Here is a 19,974-nt window from a genome sequence, read left to right as displayed (position 1 = left end):
TAGAATTACTGAGTTAAATAGCTGTCTTTTTTCTAATAGCATAAAATCATCTGGGACCAGATGCTATAGCACAATCTTCATCCACACCCTTCAGCAGAAGAGCAATTGGTGGTTTTTAAATTCACCTTTTTAGAAGTAGGATCCTTAAAAGCCAGGTAAAGACGGAGCTACTGGTATGATTGAGGAGTTCAGGCAGGCACGGACCAGAAAAGCTTAAACACTCTCAAAATAGAGCAGTAAATGATGTGTGACTTTGGGATGTGGGATCCTATATAGTTCTTCTCACCACCAGCACCATCCCAAAAGAGAAAGGTGAATATATTTTTATAGTACCGGGGGACTTCCTGCATGTTGAGCTGAAAAACAAGTGCTATTTCTGGAAGGAATAACCAAATAGTTGCTGAGTCAAGGAGGTCATGCTTTTCAGTCTTGGTGTCAATAAATAGTGAGGATGTTGTGAAGAAGCTACTTGTTTAAAAAAATATTTGGACTGAATGACCAGAAAGGTGATTTACTTGAATTTGAAAGGAAAGATAAGTAAAGGGAATTCTCTATAATGTACTAGATTTCCAAAGGGCAGACACTGATAAATTAATGAAACCAATGAAGTCTGCTGGACTGAAGAGCTGTTGGAGCTGACAGTGGAGGAGACGGGGAATTTGTGACAGTCTCTCTGGAACTTGGGTCCCAAAACCATATGAGGATGGTCTGCAGCTCTCCCTGGAGCTATGTCCCTTCCCTTCTGGGCTACCCTGCTAATTTACTTTCCCTGCTCTCTTCACTTTAAGGTAATGTGTTTTTTGTAGGTAAGGCAAAAAACTTTTTAAAAGCCTTTTTAGAGCAAGCCAAATGCCTGCAAGGAAAATTCAAAATCAAATAGAAAATACAAAGCCCCAGAACAAATGGCTAAAGAGAAGAGACAACTGTGTCCTAGAAAAAGTTATAAATAATCCTGGAAGAGGTGACCTTCACCCTCCTTACAGAGGACCTCTAGGCAAGCCCTTCTTTGCCCAGCTGGCTGCTGCTCCACCATCATGTTGAGACAACCCTGCTGACTGGTGGGATGGCTTTACTTCCCTCTTGCTGTTCTCCTTTTTTTTACCTGGTTGCATGTCCCTGACACCTCTCCCAGACCAGACTAACATTCATAGATCTGGTTAGCCCAGCAGTAGCAGCAAAAGATGAGCCTGCAGCTGAATTCCTTCTTGGCCATCTCTCACCCTGCAGCCATCAAATGCCAATGTCCATGGGGGTGAGGAGAGGAAACCTGGGCCCAGAGTGAAGGGCTGTTTCTTCCAGAGGGGGCATACACTGATGCTGGTGGAGAGTGTTCATAGACCCATCCCTTAAGGTGAACAGAGTAGTTCAACTGCTCTGTAGGTGTTTGCTTCCAAAAGGCAGTGAGGAAATAACCTCTCTCCCAAGCTAACTGGGGAGGTAGCAAGTAAGAGAATATGTGCAGCTCTGTTTGTTCTAGCCTGGCACAATTACTCCACATCTGATCCAGGCTGTTCAAAGAGTGAAGTTATTCACTTGCAAATGACTGTACGAACAGAAAATAATGAAAGGAACAAAATTGGGTTTAGCTGAGTAATGAGAAGGGTGGAGAGAATCCTGCCTGTAACACTGTGGAAGACAGTCTTGCTTTTTTTCTTCTTGCCTTTATCAGATGGATGACTATGAAATGCACTAATCTGTCAGAAGGGTAGGAAATAGGTAAATGGTTTCAAGACCTCATTTGGTTAATGAATTAAAACACAGAAGAAAAAGAATCCATGTAGGTATACCCACTTGGTCATTTATCATTGTAAGCACTCCGAACAACCATGCCAAATTCAGGCTTCAGGTTATTCACTAATAGCCACAGGCAAATGAAATTAGCATACTGGTGAATAAATTAATCCTAGTCCAGGAGGAAACTTCTGGATCCGTATGAAGCACTGAAGTACAGTGCAAAAGCGTCGGTTTGGGTTTTTCACCAACAGGGTGAAAACCTACCACGTAGAATGAGCAGGGTATCATCTGGGTGACACCTGTAGGCTGAGAAATGGGAACCTGGCAGGAGAGAATTGGGTTGGAAAGGAAGAGGAAGATGCTCAACAGCATTCCTTTTCAGGATCAGGAATTCCTTTTCAGTTCAACAGGAACTGTTTGGATCTAACACATAGAAGAGTACGTTATTGTAGCAAAAACAAAAAAAACCACCCTCAAAAACACAGCAACAAAAACCCATTTCACCTTTGAGTGAAGAAACCAGGCAAATGAGACAATTCTATAAGCTACCGGTTTCTTCATTTCTCTCCTTTTGGTGGCATTTCAGACCTGGTTTTCAGCTGTAGATAAAAAGTGACTCCCAGTGTTTGGGGTACCAAAACGCTGGTTTGTGGCCCGACAGGGCAAGGAAGGACTCTCATTAATGCTTTTTTTTTTTTTACTTGGATTTCTGAGCAGTAGTCCCAAAAAGACTATGCTGTGTAGTATAACTGTAGTTTCCCATTATAATACCCAAATTGTTGTGTGGGTAAGCAAGACAATGACATGCCTCCCTGAAAGGTCTGATGTAACACTGCCTAATGTGTAAATGATGAGGAAGAGGGAAAAGAGGGGGAGTGGAGTGATAAAGTGATCAGATGATGCAGTTAGTCCTTGCAAGTACCTCTTGAAGACAGTACTATTCAGAAATTATTCTCATGTTATGAATATGTGTTGACTTAAATATTTTTGAAAAAGAAAAAAAAAGAGGTGACCATGTCCTTTCTGTTGGGGAAACTTGTTAGATGTTTGCTAACAAGTGGGGTAAAGTAACGTAACGTGTTTGACAGCTGTAATTCTTCAAATAGTCACAGTGGCATTACTCTGCCCACGCGTGGTATTCCCATGACTACAAAGGTGCTTCCTATTACTCATTGGCACTGGTCCCTGTTGGCACATTTGCTGCAGGGTTAAAGACTAAAGTAAAGGAATGGATGTAAGGGATAGGTATCCCCCTTTTACTAGATGCTGGTCCAAGACGATGGATAAAGCCTTTCTGATGGGCTTCCTGTTTCTTCCTTAATTGCCAGAACCATGCATTTGGTTGTTAATGCGGTTTGGTTTGGTTGTTTTTTTTCTTTTTTTTTTTTTCCCCAGTACTTAGAAGTAGAGAGACGAGGAGTGCCGGTCAAAGACTGCTAGACTGGATGACTATGGTACGATCTTATACCTAACAGATTGTTTTTGTGTCTAGTATCTTTGACTTCTGTTTGAGCTACCAGATATCCAGAAAGTTACTACTACAATCACTTAATGTACCATGAAAAAAATTGCTTAGCTATTACATTGAGGAGCTGGGTACAAAAAGGGACTGGTATAGCACTCCTGGTGTGTGGGGAGATTCTCTGCATTGTATGGGGCCCTGAGAAAAGTTGTTCTAGCATGTTTATATGAGGAATGAGACTATAGGACACTGGAGTTTTCTTTACCTTTGCCCAACAGTGTGTTTTTATTGGTCTGTCCCCCTCCCCCCCCGCCCTTAAAATCCCTTCTGATTGGGGATATCCTGAATTTTCATTTTGGTGGGCATGTGGTGACAGCTCTGCTGCAAAAACAAACATTCCCTGTGCAGTGTAGTCCATCACTGTAAGCCACTCAGCACCGTTGTTGCAGTGATATAAATGGATCTCCATGCAATGAGATAGTGATTAATAGCAGGCAGAGCACAGTGCGCAGAGATGTGGTACTGTATTCTTCACCCCCCCAGCAGTTGTCATTTAATGCACTCTATCAGGAGCAGTTTTATATAATAGACATGGGAAGATCCATAAAAGCAACATCTGAGACTGCAGCAGGGCAAGTATTGATTTATTTGTTACAATAAAATTTTTGTCATTACTATGCAATTGCTCTATCTCTGGAAGAATTGATGTATCTTGTTGGAAGCTACAACCCACTGTGCAAAACTTTTTTCTTTTTTTTTCTTTTTGTCTTCCATAATTTCCTGTAACTCTTCTAAAGAATCATTATTCCTTATTACATAGGCCTGGCATGCCACCTATTTAGATAAATGCCTGAACAAGTGTGCAGTAAATATTCACAGCAGCTCATGTTTCAACTATATATGCCACTAATTAGATAATTTAGTGGCTCAAATAAATAAACACAAAAATAGAAGCAGACCTGAGAAAACAGTGGAGTAAAATGTACTGTCACTGTCATTCTGTGGATCGAGATACCAACTTTTAGTCTGTATCAAGTGGCTTTAATATAGTATATATGTGAAAAAGAAGGAAAAACAATGAGAGCAGAAAGAAAACCCTAGCTTACACTCGATTACCCAGGCAGAATAGCAAATGATCAGGGAATATTCAAAATCTGAACGCCCCCATACTACATTTATTTATCTATAGGTTTTTGGTACCTTTCTTGCCAAAAGCTCAAGGAACATGCCGAGTGTACCCAGGATGTCAATATCTAGAGTCCTCCAAGTGCTTGTCAAAGGGGAGAAGCGTCATTGTCTCTTATTTGACAGAGGAAAAATAGCATGTGGCTCACCCAAGGTCATGGCAGAAAGCTCCCATGCAAATAAGCTGCTGGGTTTTTCTGCCTGTGTTTGCCTTTTAAGGTAGGTAATGCAGTGCTTAGAAGTGCTGGCAGGAGTCACGGCCTCGCTGGGCTGGGGACTCCCACGTGCTAACTCAAATGATGTGGAATTCATGCAAGAAACACAGCAAATGCTTTTTCCGTATCAGAGACCTTTTCTGCAGAATTTTGACCTGCTGATAGGTTTATGGTTTTCTTTACGATTTCCTTACAACTTCATTTATCAGTCCTGTGGAATCTTTAAATTAGATTCTTCTTAGATTAAACCCATACATCCTGAAACTGTTAACCAGTTGAATTAAGCAGGATGGAGACAATAGGTTGAAGTTCTATGAGGAATATCAGCGTGAACCATTGCAATCAGCAGTGATAGTACCTGTGTGAAAGCACCTTAGATCCTCGGGTTGGCACAATCCAGTCTTAGTCATTACTTGAACACCGTGTCTGATGTGGCAGATGTATTATTAGTCATACACTGGCTGTCATTTTCATTGCTGTTCCTGATCCTGGTAAGGTCCATTTTTGCTGTTGCAAATTTTCAGAAGCGAGTGTCGGGTGGGGTGGAATCGTAGGTTTTTCCAAAATGGTTTATTTTTAATCTCCCTTACCTCAGTAATAGGCAACGAGCATCCTAATTCACTGTCTTCTTCCTGATCGTAGTTTTTCATAAAAACAGCTAGCGATTCCGTCGGTCCTAGCATGCGCTCTGGCTAGACTGTGGATTTTCTTGTTTTCTTTCCTCAAAACTTACACAGCACTTTAAAAAGAGCGTATGATGCTTTTTTTCCCTAAGACCCAACATCTGTGTGTCAGTGGCTGCAACATTCAGTGACAGAGAGAGATACATCACCCATTTAACAGCGCTGCAGCTCACTCCTTTTTATCAGTTAGGACAAAAATCATGTTCAAAATCTGCTCTAACGTATTTCACAAGGCTCCAAGCTTCCCTTTCAGGTAACGCCTTTATTGACTGCAGAGGGTTCAGATACTGAGGTCTCACAGTCTGCTACTCACTGCAAGTTTTGACGGTAAAAGCAGTATTCACGTGGCTCAGTTTAAGCACTGGGATTAGGGCACTTACACTGTGGTCGGCAGAGACGGGGATGAGCTTGCCTGGGGGGGTGGCCGAGGGCATGGCAGTTACACTGGAAGAAGCCCAGGTGGAGAGTGGCTAAAAAAATCTTACCAGCTTTGGCTGATAAGAGATGAAGAAGCGGTTGTGGTGCTGTGTGAGCAGATCTTGCCGTGTGCTGTTCTGTGCTAAGTCAGAGAAGCTGCTCTTGGAAGACCCATGCATTGAGGTAGTAAAAATGGGGTACTTTAAGGACAGTGTTCTAGGCTTGACTCTGTCTTTTATCATCTTAAGGGTTTTAAGGTGGTTTCAACATTGATTTTCATGTCTCAACTTTTTCCATGCTGGATTTTCATTATTGCTCAGATAACACAAGCTACAAATATTTGTGGTTACCAATCAGCTGATGGAAATATGAGGATTGCGTGACTTGGTAGTTGGTTCCATCTGAGGATACTCAGTATCAGCTAAGGATAGTATCCAACAACAGCCAAATGAACACTCAAGAGAGGTCAATAAACTGCAAATAAGATCTCTTCTAGATTATTCTTTTTCCAGTATCAAGCTGTTTGAAATGAACTTTTCTTCACATTTTACACAGAGGCTTGCTAGGACTTTGTTGTCGCTTGTAAACTGATCAAAACTGAATTATTTACCGGTCTATAATGTTCATGCCTGTGTGCCTTGACATAAAAACACAAAAAATATGTAATAAGTAAATCAAAGATACCATTTTGGCTTTAATTCTCAGCATCTGAGGAATATACCACTTTTCAGTAGTGAGATGATTTCCAGCTATTCAGAGCTAAGCAGAAATATCATACCACATCACTAAACATCCGTGGTTTATATAAAAATATAGATTTCCTTTAAGTGCTTTGCTTAAGTCTTTGGTAAGTTGTATTTACGTTCTTATTGTTTATGTTCCGAGAAGTCAGTAGAAGGACAGCATTGTTGCAGTTTGTGGTTTCATGATTCACACTTGATGAGGTCGCTATCAAATGAGGGAGGAGAAACCACTGACAAGTTTAAGGCCGTGCTGTACTGTAGGACACATGGCAAGAACACAATAGTGCAGGCAGGTCGCTGTGGTTTTGGAATCGGTATCTTATTTTCCCAAACATGTTTTTGTTTTGATCTGCTAAAATCAAGCCACCAGAAAGGCATCATTTTTACCCGATGTTTGACTTTGCCATGGCTTGAATATATTAATCTGGTTAAATATCACCACCTCACAGCTAATAACACTTGGGAACTGCAAGGTTCAACATTTTGCAGAGACTTCAGTCAAATCCTCAATAGAGTGCAGCCAATCCTAAATCAAAGTGCAAGTGGAAGAAAAGGGGATCATAAAAAGTAATGATGGTGAATGGTGCAAGAGGCAAGTGTCTGGTTCTTATGACGATGTAACTGGGCAGATCCAGATTACCAAGTTTTGACTTTGACCTTCCTAATGCAGATTTTTAACTTGTGATGTCAGGAGTTTGTTTACTGCATTGTCACCTTCTGTCTGCTTTGTCCAAATTTCAAGAAAGTACTTTGGAATCTCAAGGGAGACAAACAAAAGTGATGCAGTGGACGTGGTCAGAACAGACAGATGACACTGGCACAGCATCAATCCTTATGTGCAACAACTTTTTATGGATCAAAGTTGTTTCTGCCAGTTGGAACTACTTTTATTTGTGCTGCCTATCTGTTAAAGTTAACTTTGACTAGGGAAAAGGGCTATTTGAGGCATCCGTTTGGATATCTGGGTGCTATTTTGGGGTTTGTGTTGACCTATGTGTCAATGTTAAGGTAAGTATTGTGTTCCTATTTCTCCATCTGCCCAAGGTTGATATAAACCAACTGTGCTGGCTGGTGAAGGATGTAGTAGGTGAGGATTGCTTTTCATGGAGATGGCTGTGGTGAATCTCGTGTGGTAAATCTCTCACTTATCTATGGGTTATTAAGCATGATTTGCTGATGTTTCTCACCCTTTTTTGATGTCTTGATTGGGCACTGCTGAATTACAGAGGAAATTTGTAGCATGTCTGGCTGTACTGCTCTGCAAAACGTTTGCTCCTTTGTATATTTCAAAAACTCACTCGTTAGGTTTTTAAGCCTTTACACGGGTCTCTGGAGCTTGAGTTTTATGCTGGAAAACTCCATTCAGAGTGTGCTGTAAATTCCTATTCAGATATAAGTGCTGTTTTGAGCATCTCCAGGGAGGATGTGGATAGTTTCTTAAAACTTCTTTCTAAAAATGTGTGTAGGTGTATTTGTGACATTTCATAAGGCTGATAAATCAAAGCAAAGATGCCAGGAAATTAATTTTAGTCAGATGAAATCCAAAATATTCTGAAGTTCATTTCTACCAGCTTTACTGAGTTTTGGATCCAACTACATTAGAAATCTTAAGCAGTTCATAGTAGAGCATATAAAACTTCTGATAGATGGAGCTGGGACTTGTTTCTGAACTGGTAAACTATGAGGAAAGTCCATTGCAGGAAGAACATCCCTTGATCCCTGTTTCCATGAGCAAGGAAGGAAAAGACAAGGAATTAGCACCAGGATAACTTAAGCAGGGCTAGATCATGCAGTGTTCCACCCCTCAGTCTGTGCAGCTTTAGGCTTTTAGGTAACACACACCAACAGGAAGGGCAGAGCGGTTATTAAATGCTAGCCAGAGGTTAGATTTACACTGAGCTGTGGGAAGGGAAAGAAGAACATTTGCTTGTCTGGCTTTTGTTGTAACATTTGAGAGAGAGAGGCAGGCAGGGTCATTCAGCCCTCTTTTGCTAGATCGAAAACTGAAGGGATGTGAAAGCAAGCCAGTTCTTGGAAACATCTTCCTTTTGGCTCTTTCCAACAAGATTCTTCAATGTGTTTATTATCATTTGGATGCTTAGGGATCACTGAGTAGGGAGTTTTATCTTAGATTGAGTTCGCAGGGGTTGGACTTTGCTCTTCGGAGCTGGTGTCAGGAGCACTGTGCAGAGCTGAAGTGAACCATGATCATTTCAATATTTTTCAACTTTCCCATTTGATATCTCCCTCTCGTCTTTGAGTTTTTTTTCCTCCACTCCATATAGAGAAAAACTTAGATACATATTTTTCTAAGAGATTGCTGTCTAAATTTTCCTTAAGTTAAACCATGTGTTTTGCTGGAAACTTTAGATGTTTATCTGTTTTTCTGCATTTTTTCTTTCCCTTTTATACTTTCACCCTCTCCTTAGGGAGCAACAAAGCAAAACGCCAGTGCCTCATCCAGACAATGTTAGAAGGACAAGAGATAAAGCAGGGTTATATTTGCTCTCTGAAAAGTTTAAGATTCCTACTTGCAAAGCTGTCTGTGTGGATGAAGAGCAGTCAATGCAGAGCCGTGCACGTCAGCTCCATGGGGACCACTGCAGTGAAGCTTCTCTTTCTTGCTCCTCTAGGGAAAGTGGACAAATTTGATGTAGATGGTAGCAGAAGTGCTTGCCATCTGTAAAAGGATTAGACCTCTTAAAATCTCCTTTAGCAAATGCTTGCCTTTCTACCACTGGAAATAAAGGGCTCTATTAATGTTCTTGGTGGCTGTAAATTTGGCATCTTGCAAGAGCACTATATAATTTCTATTTTTAATAACTGGGTGCATTGTTAGAACAGGGAGGAATATATAGTATGTAACAGATCAAGAATAGAGCAACAGATGATATTTCAGATTGAATTTCTCACTTTCAGGCACAAAATTTCTGGGAGTTGTCATGAGCATCATCTGCATAGCCATTCAGGGGTGGTGCTTGCCCAGGAGGAAAGTGCCAGGTCTCTGCTAGAGGGAAGTATCTACTCCCCCCCGAGGGTGTTCATGAATCAGAAATAAAATCCACTCTGTCCAGTAGTCCACTAGTGTGTGCCAGGAGGAGGTCAGCAATTGTAAACCAGTCCCATCTTGGGCTGTTCCCTGTCATCTGAAGTTTCTTATGCTCCAAAAGCAACACTGAAGTTCTGTCTGGGTTTTTTTTGTTGGTGTTTGTTTTTTTGTGTTGTTTTTTTTTTTTTTTTTTTAAGACTGATCCAGGAATCCTAAATCATGGTAGGTGATACATGTAAAAAATGTCTGCATAACTGAGTGACTGTTTCATCTTGTGTTTCAAGATTAAAACAACTCTTCTTCCCCACCAACACAAACGCCATATTCTTGGCTTTTAAAAAAAACTTATTTCAGGAAAACTCAGATTTTCAGCTGTGTATCCACCCAGCCAGTTAGGTCTGTCTGTGCAGCTTTTATAAGCAGGTGCACCTGGATTTCTAGAACAAAACAGCCAAAGCCACGGCGACACTGTAGTGACAGTGCAGAACAAGACCTAAATTTAGACGCTGGGTAAACAGGTGACACTCAGCTCAGTGGCATGGTTTCCATCGGGCTGGAATATTAAAAGTTAATTTATGAGAAACATGTAGCTCACTAGCAGTGTAGCTTTGGGGATTATTAGGGAGGATATTAATTTAAGTAGCTCAGGACTTAATCCAGGGAGGTAACTTAAAAGGAGTTGGGAACAGAGCAAGCAGGAACCTATCACTGCTGGAGAAAATGAAGAAACAGCTGGAGAACAGGACCAGCCTCACGTTTATTGTGCATGGCAGTGAGCGGCACCAGGAATAAGTCAGGAAATAGTCTTCTCTTCAGCCTGTGGGATGTATTTCCTACTCCTGAAACCTGTGCTGTGTTTGTCACCAAAATGAGAGTTCTTGTATAACAGATAAGCCTGTGGTTTGGGTGGCGGAAACTTTACTTGGGAAGATAAAAATAAGAGAGTGAAATCAAACTTCACTGGAAAATAGCAAAGGTTTTGGCGGGGGAGGGGTAAATTAGTCTCACTTCACTGAAGCATGTCGTACTACAGAGCTTTACACTGTCTGAGGGATGGGCTTGAGTAGGGACAAAATAAATAGGAGTATTATCATTCTGCCTTAAACTGATGTAAAAGGAAGATTTTGGTTTTTTGAAATTTATGATGGTGTATAGGACTGTTTATGTGAACAACAGAAAGCAAAAATGTGTTCTGTAATATCCTGATGGCGTGTGCTCGCTAGGCTTAGCTTAATTTTCCTGTGACTGAATTTTAATTTCAGTCTATTCCCCTTCCAAATATCTGTTTTATTCTTCCTCGCTTCTGCTTGTTACTCTGTTAACAGTGTCGTGATGCATTGCAAGAAGTGTCTTTTTAACTAGTCTGTCTGTGAAGGACCATGTCCAAAAGACCAGCATGAGTGATGTGCAGAGCATAAAAATGCTGTGGCGATTGAACTGTGTGTCCACCAACACACGGAGATGCACAGATATGAAGAGAGGAAACAGAAAAGGGAATTGGGGCAAAAAGTCTTGAACTTTGGTCAGTTATGAGAATTGACCCTGTAAAGCTTTTTGAAGCTCTCTACATCTGTATCTTCTCGGATTCACTGAATGAGTAACGTCCTTATAACGGATTATTTCACCTCCCAGGGGACAGTCTGACCTTTCTCACCTCTCCTTATCGTAGGCGTAAGCAGCCACAGGGGAGGCGAATTGTGTTTCGCCCTTCCCCAAAGGGCGGGCGCAGGGAGGGAGTCCGGCAGGCGGCAAGAAGCCCTGCAGAGCTAATTGCCTGGCCCTCTTTGGGGCCGTCAGGCATTTCACCTCAGCTCCAGGGCTGTGGGTGCTGCGCTTTGCTTGTAGCCTGGGCTGGGAAGAGGGGCAAGGCTGGAGGCTGAGCTCAGTCCCTGCAGCGTGAAGCAAGGCAACGTTACCTATAGCGCTTGTATGTACTGCATTAAACTTGACCCACACTTTGAAATGTGTACATATTTATTACTAAATCCTTATGTATATTTTACACCTCTTTTCCCCTTGATTTAAATGTCCTGGTGAATATTTATTATATCCAATTAAATTTCCGTAGCATATTTGGTTGTCTGAAATAAAATCTTTATTATTTACATATTTTTATTTACACATTCCTATTTACATATGCAGCTTTATTTATGCACATATACAACTTTTAAAGTAAAGACAAAACCTTTGACTAGAATGGTGATTAAATGCAAGTGTTTACATTGCTAAAGCCTGCCAAAGAAGGTATAGACCAGAAACTTACATCTGTGAACTAGCACATTCAGGAATAGACATATGTCTAATGTCCTTTTGCTATTCTCTTTTTTTTTTTTTCCTTCATCATTAATTTAAAATATAGAAGGTTGGCATGTGGAAAAAACCTGAATTTCTGCATCTGATCTAGACCTACACAATGAATATCTAAGCAAGCAAGCAATTTGTCAGGAGTTTTCAGACTAAGGTTCCTGTAGCACATGGCTTGTAGGGAACAGTGATTTACAATTCCCTGTGAAAGCTTTTCTGGGCCGAAAAGCTAATAGATGATGTTGCTATTTAAGTGCTAAAGGAATGTTTTCAGCCCTCAAAGGTTAGGATCAAATAAAAAGTTGTGTTCCCTGGAACACACAAGAGAGAGGTTATATCCTGAACTGATGTGTCCCTATTATTTATCTGTTTGAATTCATTTGAAAAATAAATGTTTTCACCAGGGAAATATTTTATTTTAGTATGAAGAGTCATTGAACACATACATCTGCCTTGAAACAAAATTAGCTGTGGTATTAAACTCATGTTCAAAGGTATATTGGCAAACATTCATGTGGAGTCCAAAAACACTCATTACTCTTCTTTGATTCTACAAAGCTGACATAGGTTTTCCGTATTAATACCCGCACAGCTACCTGGTGAATGAGAGGTGGATTTAATGCCTTAGGGATGCGGCAGTTCCTTGAAGACTTTTGGAGCCTGTCTTGATATGGGGGTCTAAAGTACAATTTATGAATTCTGGTTGAAGTTACAAAGCTGCTGTTATGAAAAATGGTAGCATCTTGGATTGCTGCAGATAGTGAATCCATCATTTTCTCACAAGGTCTGTCACGTACTCCAGTATAACGACCATGGAGAGTCACTCATCTTAATGCCTGGGTTCTGAATGGTGAGTCAGGAGAACGGATTTTCTCCTATAACATCAGGAGAAGGAAATACGGGCTTCAGTAGTTCTTAGCCGGAAGCAAGGGGATGAAACATTCGTTGAAAGAGAAGTCATGGAGGAACAAGAAGCACAGACCTAGCTCTGAGGAAAGAAAATTTTTATTTTTTAAGAGACAAACCAGACCTAATGGCAGGACCTAGAGTAGGCCAGGGAAAGCTGGCAAGTTGGGCTGAAAAACTATTTCTGAAAAGAAGCCATGAGACAGCAGAAAAAAAATCCTCATCAGCTAATGAGCTCAGATTCCCGTCCAAGGAAATCTCCAAAGTGCTGAGGAACCAGAGAGGAGGAAATAAATATAAGCAGGGTAGTTTTTGTTTATGTATCTTTTGACTTCACCATAAGTGGCAAGGATATTTTGTACTTGGACACACATGCAGATATGTAAAGGATCCTTGTGTTTAGTGTTTGCAACTTCTAATACGAAAATCCTCTGGCTGGAGAGGATCCCCCTGATTAATAACCACCCACTGATAATACTTTGCTTTCTCTCCCAGCAGTGAGTTTATCATAATTTCTCACTGTTAGTGTAAAGGTGACCACTTTTTGCCAGTGTGTCTAGTTTTCTGTCAAAATTAAGGAGCTCTTAACCAGAGGACAGGGAGATATGGAGCACGGTTTGGGTTTGCTTTGCAGAGAGCCCCTTGGTGCAAATTCTTTCTGACAATTTCAGGTCTGGCCTGCACTCTGCCTTTCGCAGCTGAAGAAGAGCAGCTTCCCCATGCTTCAGAGGTGTTTGGGTTTTGTTTTCCACATCTGTCCATTTAACCGAGACTCTGTAGATTTTCATTGTTTGGATGTGAACTTCCCCAAATTCAAAACTTCTGGAGAAGTGGGGGGGGAGGTGTGATGGGGTGAGAGGAGGATAAGGGATGAGGAGAGGAGGCAGACAGAGTGTTTGTTCTATCTTATGTCCTGTCCCAGGTTGTCTTCCGTTACACCATGGTACCTTGTCCGAATGTTTTAAATGAAGAAGCTACTATTTTCCTGGGGTAAATAGTGTGCAGACTCTGCTGCTCCCTCTTTGCTTCTGCTCAGTCAGATCCCACTTCGCTCCTTAGTCTTATGGTCCAGATGGCAATTTTCAGACTGAACTTATATTTTGTAAAGTAAAAAAGGGTCAGGCCCTCTATGCCTGCTTATCCACGCATTTCAGGATGGGAAAGGATTCATGAGGACAGGCTTCGCTTCCTTTCCAGCCCGTGTCCTGTGCAGAGGGGTGTGTGGACAGGAGAGCTTTGCCTCACCTTGGTGCACATCTGCAGCTCACCCAAGGCACTTGTCTGTGTGTGTCCTGCCGGCACCCTGGCCAAGCGCGGCTCCTGCTCCGCATCAGCCGCTGTGCGAAATGGCTTCCTGAAACTGCGTGCTGGCCATCGAGGGGTGGCTGCAGGCAGAGGTAGTTTGCAAGGGTGCGGGTCAGTGAGGCTGCTGTGCTCGGAGATCCTGGAGTAATTGGGTCCTTTTGCTAACAGAGGCTGGATTATGTCCATCTGTGTCCCCAGGACCACGTGCTGGGTGGTGTATGTGCAAAAGTGGAGTTGTTCATGGAGCGGCGTAGCCTGAGACTGCACTGAGATGGGTGCACACAAAGAGCTTCGTTTTGTCACATCAGAGCTGCTGTTCCTTTTCTTTGCAAGTCAAACTGCATTGAGCCTCAGCAAGAGGACTTGCAATGTGCTTTTGAACTTGAGAAATGACAGAGGCCTCCAGCACAGGGTGTAGAACATAATTCCTGCCACTTCATTTCTTTTCAGTGACAGTGTAGTGGAAAGCAGAGCTGAACACACAATGCAAAGTCACTTTTTCCTGTCTCTGCAAGATATCACTTTAAAACTAGGTGAGATGCATTGATCTGAGGAAGCCAGGAGCAGGGGCCAGAGGAGGTGGAAGAAGAGATGCTACTCACTCTCTTACAGAGCTGTTTACTGACCAGCTATTATTTTCATCTTTTGTATTACTGTGAAATTCATACATTGTATTTGCCTTTTGTGTACAGCTCTCAACAAGTATCTCTTTGTCAGCCTTACAAAGGGCAATAAACTCTGTGTTGCAAATAAGCCTCGGTAACTGCTGGACATTATGACTAATTGTAATGCAGCATATATCCTTGAGGACTATAAACCTATATTAAAAGACAATGGTTGAGAGAAAAGCTATTGAATTGAGATAGTACTCATGTAACCCCATGGGGGCTCAACAGACAACAAGGAGGCCATTGATACAAGCTCTTATACAAAAAGCCACATAGACAGAGAGTCATCCAAACCAGTATGGTGTGTGGATGACCACATAGTTCAGTTTAATGCTGCTTTTGTTTAGTTCTCACTTAGAGGCAGACAACACACACTGGAACATCAGAATTAGTTCTGTTTAGATTGCTGCAGAGGGAACAAAGGGGCAAATGAGAAAATTAATGGAGCGGTGCCCCCCTCACCTTCTCTTGTTGTGTACTAACGCTTCTGAAATCTGTCCCAGTTCCAGGGTAAATTCTGTAATGCAAGTGAGAGAAAGCAGACTATTGTCTTTTTCTTTTTTCTAAAAGACTGAGCAGTCTTGAAGTTTCTTTTGCTAGTTCTGTCTCTTTTTTTTTTTTTTTTTTCCTCCTTACATGTCCTTTCCTAAATAAGTTCAGGTCTGATACTATAACTGATCCTCTGAAACCATCAGCTGAGTTTTCAATTAGGACATTAAAATGTAAGCAGCCCGTGTTTAAAATGCATTGGCACTGAGGGTGTAGAACTGAATCAGAAGTCGGGAGTGATATCACACTGAAGAATCCTGGTCTTGGCTCTCATCCCTTGGGTGGTTGTATCTTGGGCTTGGGTGCATTTTTATACCCCAGTATTGTATCAGTCACTGAAAGAGTTGTACTAAGAATTTCTTCTTTCTCTGGAGTGGTACTTCTCCTCCTTTGTATGGCCATAATTACTTGGATTGTAACCTGTGTCTCTCTGTACAAAGCCAGTTTTTTTTCTGAGACCACTCTGAGATACAGCTGGTTCTTGAAGTTGTGTGTTTATCTCTGCCTTTGTTCTAAGGACCAAGAGTGCCCCTGTAATATAAAGATGACCAAACCTGTAGTTAGAGCCTACTTGATATACTAATTAATAATAAAATCCACCCAGAAGAATACCAGTCTATTGCTCTGCAGCTTTTTCAGGAAAGCCAAGAAAGGATTTGTGAGCATTTGATCCTTAAGCAGGAAAAGAGCAAGAAACTACCTTCCTTTCATCTTTTCATTGTTTTAATTACAGATAACATCCTCTGCTAAATATTTAGTTTATTTTGCTTTCCTAGGTCTCACCTCTGAATCACTCAGAAATCCTTTTAAATTCCATGTAACCTTCCTGCTTCCGAGAATGCCACCTCAGTCCGTCCTGTACGTTTTCCCTCTTCTCCATGTGCCGTATGTGCTTTTCCCCACTCCAACGGCTGATGAGGTTTTGTCCACTTGGTTGCATCTGTTCTGCTGTCGGAGACCTTCTGTGTTTTGTTTAAATGTTTTCCACTTGTCTAGTGAGTCTCCCATCTCAGAACTCTTCTTATGGATAAATGTGTGCTGGTGGCATCTCGATGGCTTTATTAGTAATGCGATATTAGCTGCACTGAGAAAGAAAACTCTTCATAGTTACCACTTCAGCTAAATGGCACCTATCTTCATTTAAAGCCAATGTTACTTACTGCTGTTTCTACAGCAGTAAGTGAAGCAGGACTGAAAGACTAGTTGTACCTGTTTTGAAAATCAGCACCCTGTGTGTAGAACCCAGTGCACTGAAAACAGCGTTCAAAAGTTTGAGATTTATTTTTATTTTCAGACATGGGATGGGGATTGCTCTCATTATTAGTGACCCATAACCAACCCTATCTGTTAATGCGTTTCAAGTGGGTGAGATACAGATGTGCTCCCTTACTCTGGCAGAACTGCTATTTTGGATTTTGCCCCCAAAAGGGAGCTCACCATGAGAAGCTAACTGTGGTAAAAATGAAGCTATCCCAGTATTATTTACAAATACACCAATAACTCTGATTTTCAACATGTTACACACTTGTGCTTCAGAGCATTTGGTGCAACAGGAGTTTAGTGGCTTGCGGTGTCTGTTCAGGAACACGTTTCCTCCCATGGCCTGTGTGCAAAAGAAAACAACCACCTTTTTGTGCTTGTTTCTCTCTCTCTTTTTTTTTTTTTTTTTTCCCCAAGAGAATAGACAGTTTTGTACAAAGCCTGAGGATGGGATTTGAGAGGTTTAGGCACGGTGCCTGGCTGGGCTGTGTACTTGCTCTGTCCCCTGGGCAGATGATTCCCACCCGGCTGTGTCTGTAACGCTGCTCAGCATAAAAGGTCAGAGATGGAGCTGCAGCCCCGTGGCACCGGCTCTGCCGCCTGCCTGACCATCTCCCCTCTGGCCTGGGCAGGGCAGCTGTGCCCAGCCTTCCTCCTCCTCCTCCTCCCCTCCCCTCCCCAGCTGTTTGCGGCCACGGTGGAGCGCAGGGCCAGCTGGCACCCACCCAAACCTTGGCACAAGGCAAGTGCCATGGAGATCAGTGAGATCCAGCGCTTGAGCCCGGTTCCTGGCCCAGAGCTGGAGGCGGCTGTCCTAACGCTCAGTTTGTAACATGGGGAAGGTTGTAGTTCTTTTTCCTCAGTTTTTGTCGCATCTATTTAGATTTAAAATTTTCAGGGCCTTTGTAAGTAGTGCTGCTATCACCGTGAGTGTCTACCCACTGCCGCGGGACAGATAAATACACTTCTTCAAGTAGGCTTGCTTAAGCCCCGTGCAGGACCCTGTTTTTCTCACTCTTTCCTAGTACCTTTTCTCTATCGCCAGATGCCCCTCTCAGACTTCTCTGCAGGCTGTTCTTTTTAATTTCTCCCAAATGTGATTTTATTCCTTCTTTCATACCGTGATTTTTGCCTGATCCCAGTTTCTCAGCAATGTCTGCCTGGCACTTCCATCTGCTTTTGTCCTGTGAAGAAATCAGCTCTAAAGAAACACCCTAAGTGGGAGTTATGCTTTTATTGGAGCCAATATTTTACCCAGTGAATTAGTCCCAGTGGAATGAATGGGACGATTTGCATGCTTAACATTAGGCACACTGAAGTCCTTCACTAAATCAGGTCTAATGTGCACATTGAACTTCCCCTGACTTAGTAGAAATTCTGCAGTCCAAAAAAGCTGCAATTTAAAGTCACCATGTGAAAACCTGGGTTTGTTGTGGCCAGTGCCAAGGCTGTCTCTGCTGTCGGTAGAACCAGGACATCACCTCAGCTGTTAAGCCCTCAGGCAAATACCCCCAAGAACACAAAACCTGCAGTCAGGAGTCTTCTAGCAAATGAGCCCTGTCTTGAAATGAAGGATTAGGTATTATATGAGTTAACCTAAAAAATTAAACACAATAATTCTGTATGAATCTCTCTGCTTTCTTTTTCCTGTTTAAGTAAATTTGTTTCTGTTTTAACTGACTTCAAAAAAGAATAAGACAAAAAAATAAATCCTCCTATTTTTTAAATTAGCCTAAAGCAAACAAACTAAAACTTCTTGATGTTGTCCACCATAATTCATTATTCTGGTGCAGTATTTTTTTTTTTTCTTCCCCCGCTTCCATTGCCTGAATAATGTTCTTTGAAGACTACATCATCAATAAACCACTCTGGTAAGGTTTAGAGGGCCTAGAATAATGAATAACAATTAGGGGCATTTAAAAGGTAATATTTTTTCCTGCAATTTGGGAATTGATTTATGAAGTTGGGGATCCTCCAATTTCATCAAATAAATGGTTTCTTAAACCAATTCTTCTTACCGTCACGGTAACACCTTTAGATCTGGCACTGTTAGTGAGCTTTCTTGCCAACTTATTGTTTGTGATGCAAATGAAGCACCTCTCACTTGCACGATTAACAGAATTCTTCTCTAAAAACATTATAAATTTTCTACAGCCCAGTTAAACTAGCGCAGTATCGGTTTTACAGTGAGAGCCATCCTGATGAGCTTCATCTGTGTGATGTTACATTTATTTTTAAAATTAAAGCCACAGATATTTTTCCTTGTGACATTTCTTGAAAATGCATTGAAATTTAAAGGCCTGATGAGCACACCTCACAAATGGAGCTGTGTCGTTAGCTTAGATAAGCAAGTAAAAGGTCAAAGTCCTGCTTAGCAGCTCAGAGGAACAGATCATATTGCCAAAACCAGTCAGTGAAATCAATCAGCGGATGTGTAAAACATGGAACAAACTGGAGAATTTGGCATGAGGGGTAGGATTTTCATAATCACCCACACTGAAAAAGAAGTGTCCGCATCCTTAAAAACAGCTGTCGAGAAGCCCAACCTGTACGGTCACCGAATTTCATGATGCCTAACTGACCTCCATGTACCAGCTCAGTGCCAGCAGCTTTCTGATTCACCTTTAAACAACCTGGGACGTTTCCAGTATCTTGCTGGTGGGTCTCCTAATGGAATGAAACTGTAATACCTTGCACTCTGCAATGGGCAAACGTACAGATAAAAAGATGCTGAGGCAATAGTCTTTTTTCACAGATCCTTAACTCTTTTTGGAAGTACAGGCCAAAATAATAATCTTCTGGAGGCTCTAGGTAGAGCAAAGCCCCAAGGCAGACTATGTAAAATTGTGAAAAGTGTGAGAATTTCCTTGTCAGCTTCAAAAAGGGTAAACAATATAGCTTGTCAACAAATATTAAATACAGCCAAAAATATTGCTAGTAGTATGTTGCAAATAATATTTGCAAAATGGGAATTAACTTGTAAACCTATTTCTTCTACAGACTTCCTCCTCCTGTGTTGGGTGGCGTATTGAACAGCAACACTTACACTTAACATCACAACTCTGATGTTCTTCCAGAGGAGATTGCTCAGCCTAGGTAGTGTATCTGTAACGCAGAGGAGGCGGGAGGAGGAAAGATGATCCCAGAATTTCCCAGACTTCAAGAGCAAAGGTAGTGTCTCCCAAAGTCCTTTCAGCAAGCATGTGCTCAGGGACCACCTCGTGTGGTGGTGTTCCCAGCCTTGGGCTGTTGGCTGACTGCTCCTCTGTAGCCAACGTAGAAGAGCATGAAAAGCATCACTTCTAAATGTCTGTGGGGGGCTGAGTGTGGGTGTCCTTGTCTTTTCTCTATAAAGCTGACTCGTACAAGGATGTACAAGACTTCACGTACTCCCTTTCCTGTTGTTGTTTTTCATTTTTTTTTTTTCCTTTTTGGTATTAGTTTGGGAGAAAGCATCAGCTTGAAGTTAGGTATTCAAAGCTAAATATGTAATT

At 41.7% G+C, this 19,974-nt stretch overlaps 1 long non-coding RNA gene across 1 annotated transcript in view; it reads left to right on the top strand.

The window, feature by feature from the left end:
• The window catches only part of LOC135314801 (uncharacterized), a 223,270-nt gene that overhangs the window by 99,057 nt on the left and 104,239 nt on the right, over window positions 1–19,974 (top strand). The window contains exon 3 of the long non-coding RNA XR_010374296.1: window positions 19,481–19,651. This is a non-coding gene — a long non-coding RNA (uncharacterized LOC135314801). The remainder of the gene's footprint in view (window positions 1–19,480; window positions 19,652–19,974) is intronic.

Source organism: Phalacrocorax carbo, chromosome 8, assembly GCF_963921805.1.
Source record: "Phalacrocorax carbo chromosome 8, bPhaCar2.1, whole genome shotgun sequence".
In the NCBI taxonomy this organism is placed as follows: Eukaryota; Metazoa; Chordata; class Aves; order Suliformes; family Phalacrocoracidae; genus Phalacrocorax; species Phalacrocorax carbo.
Note: the sequence above shows the minus strand (reverse complement) of the source record. Positions and strands in the feature narration are given on the sequence as shown.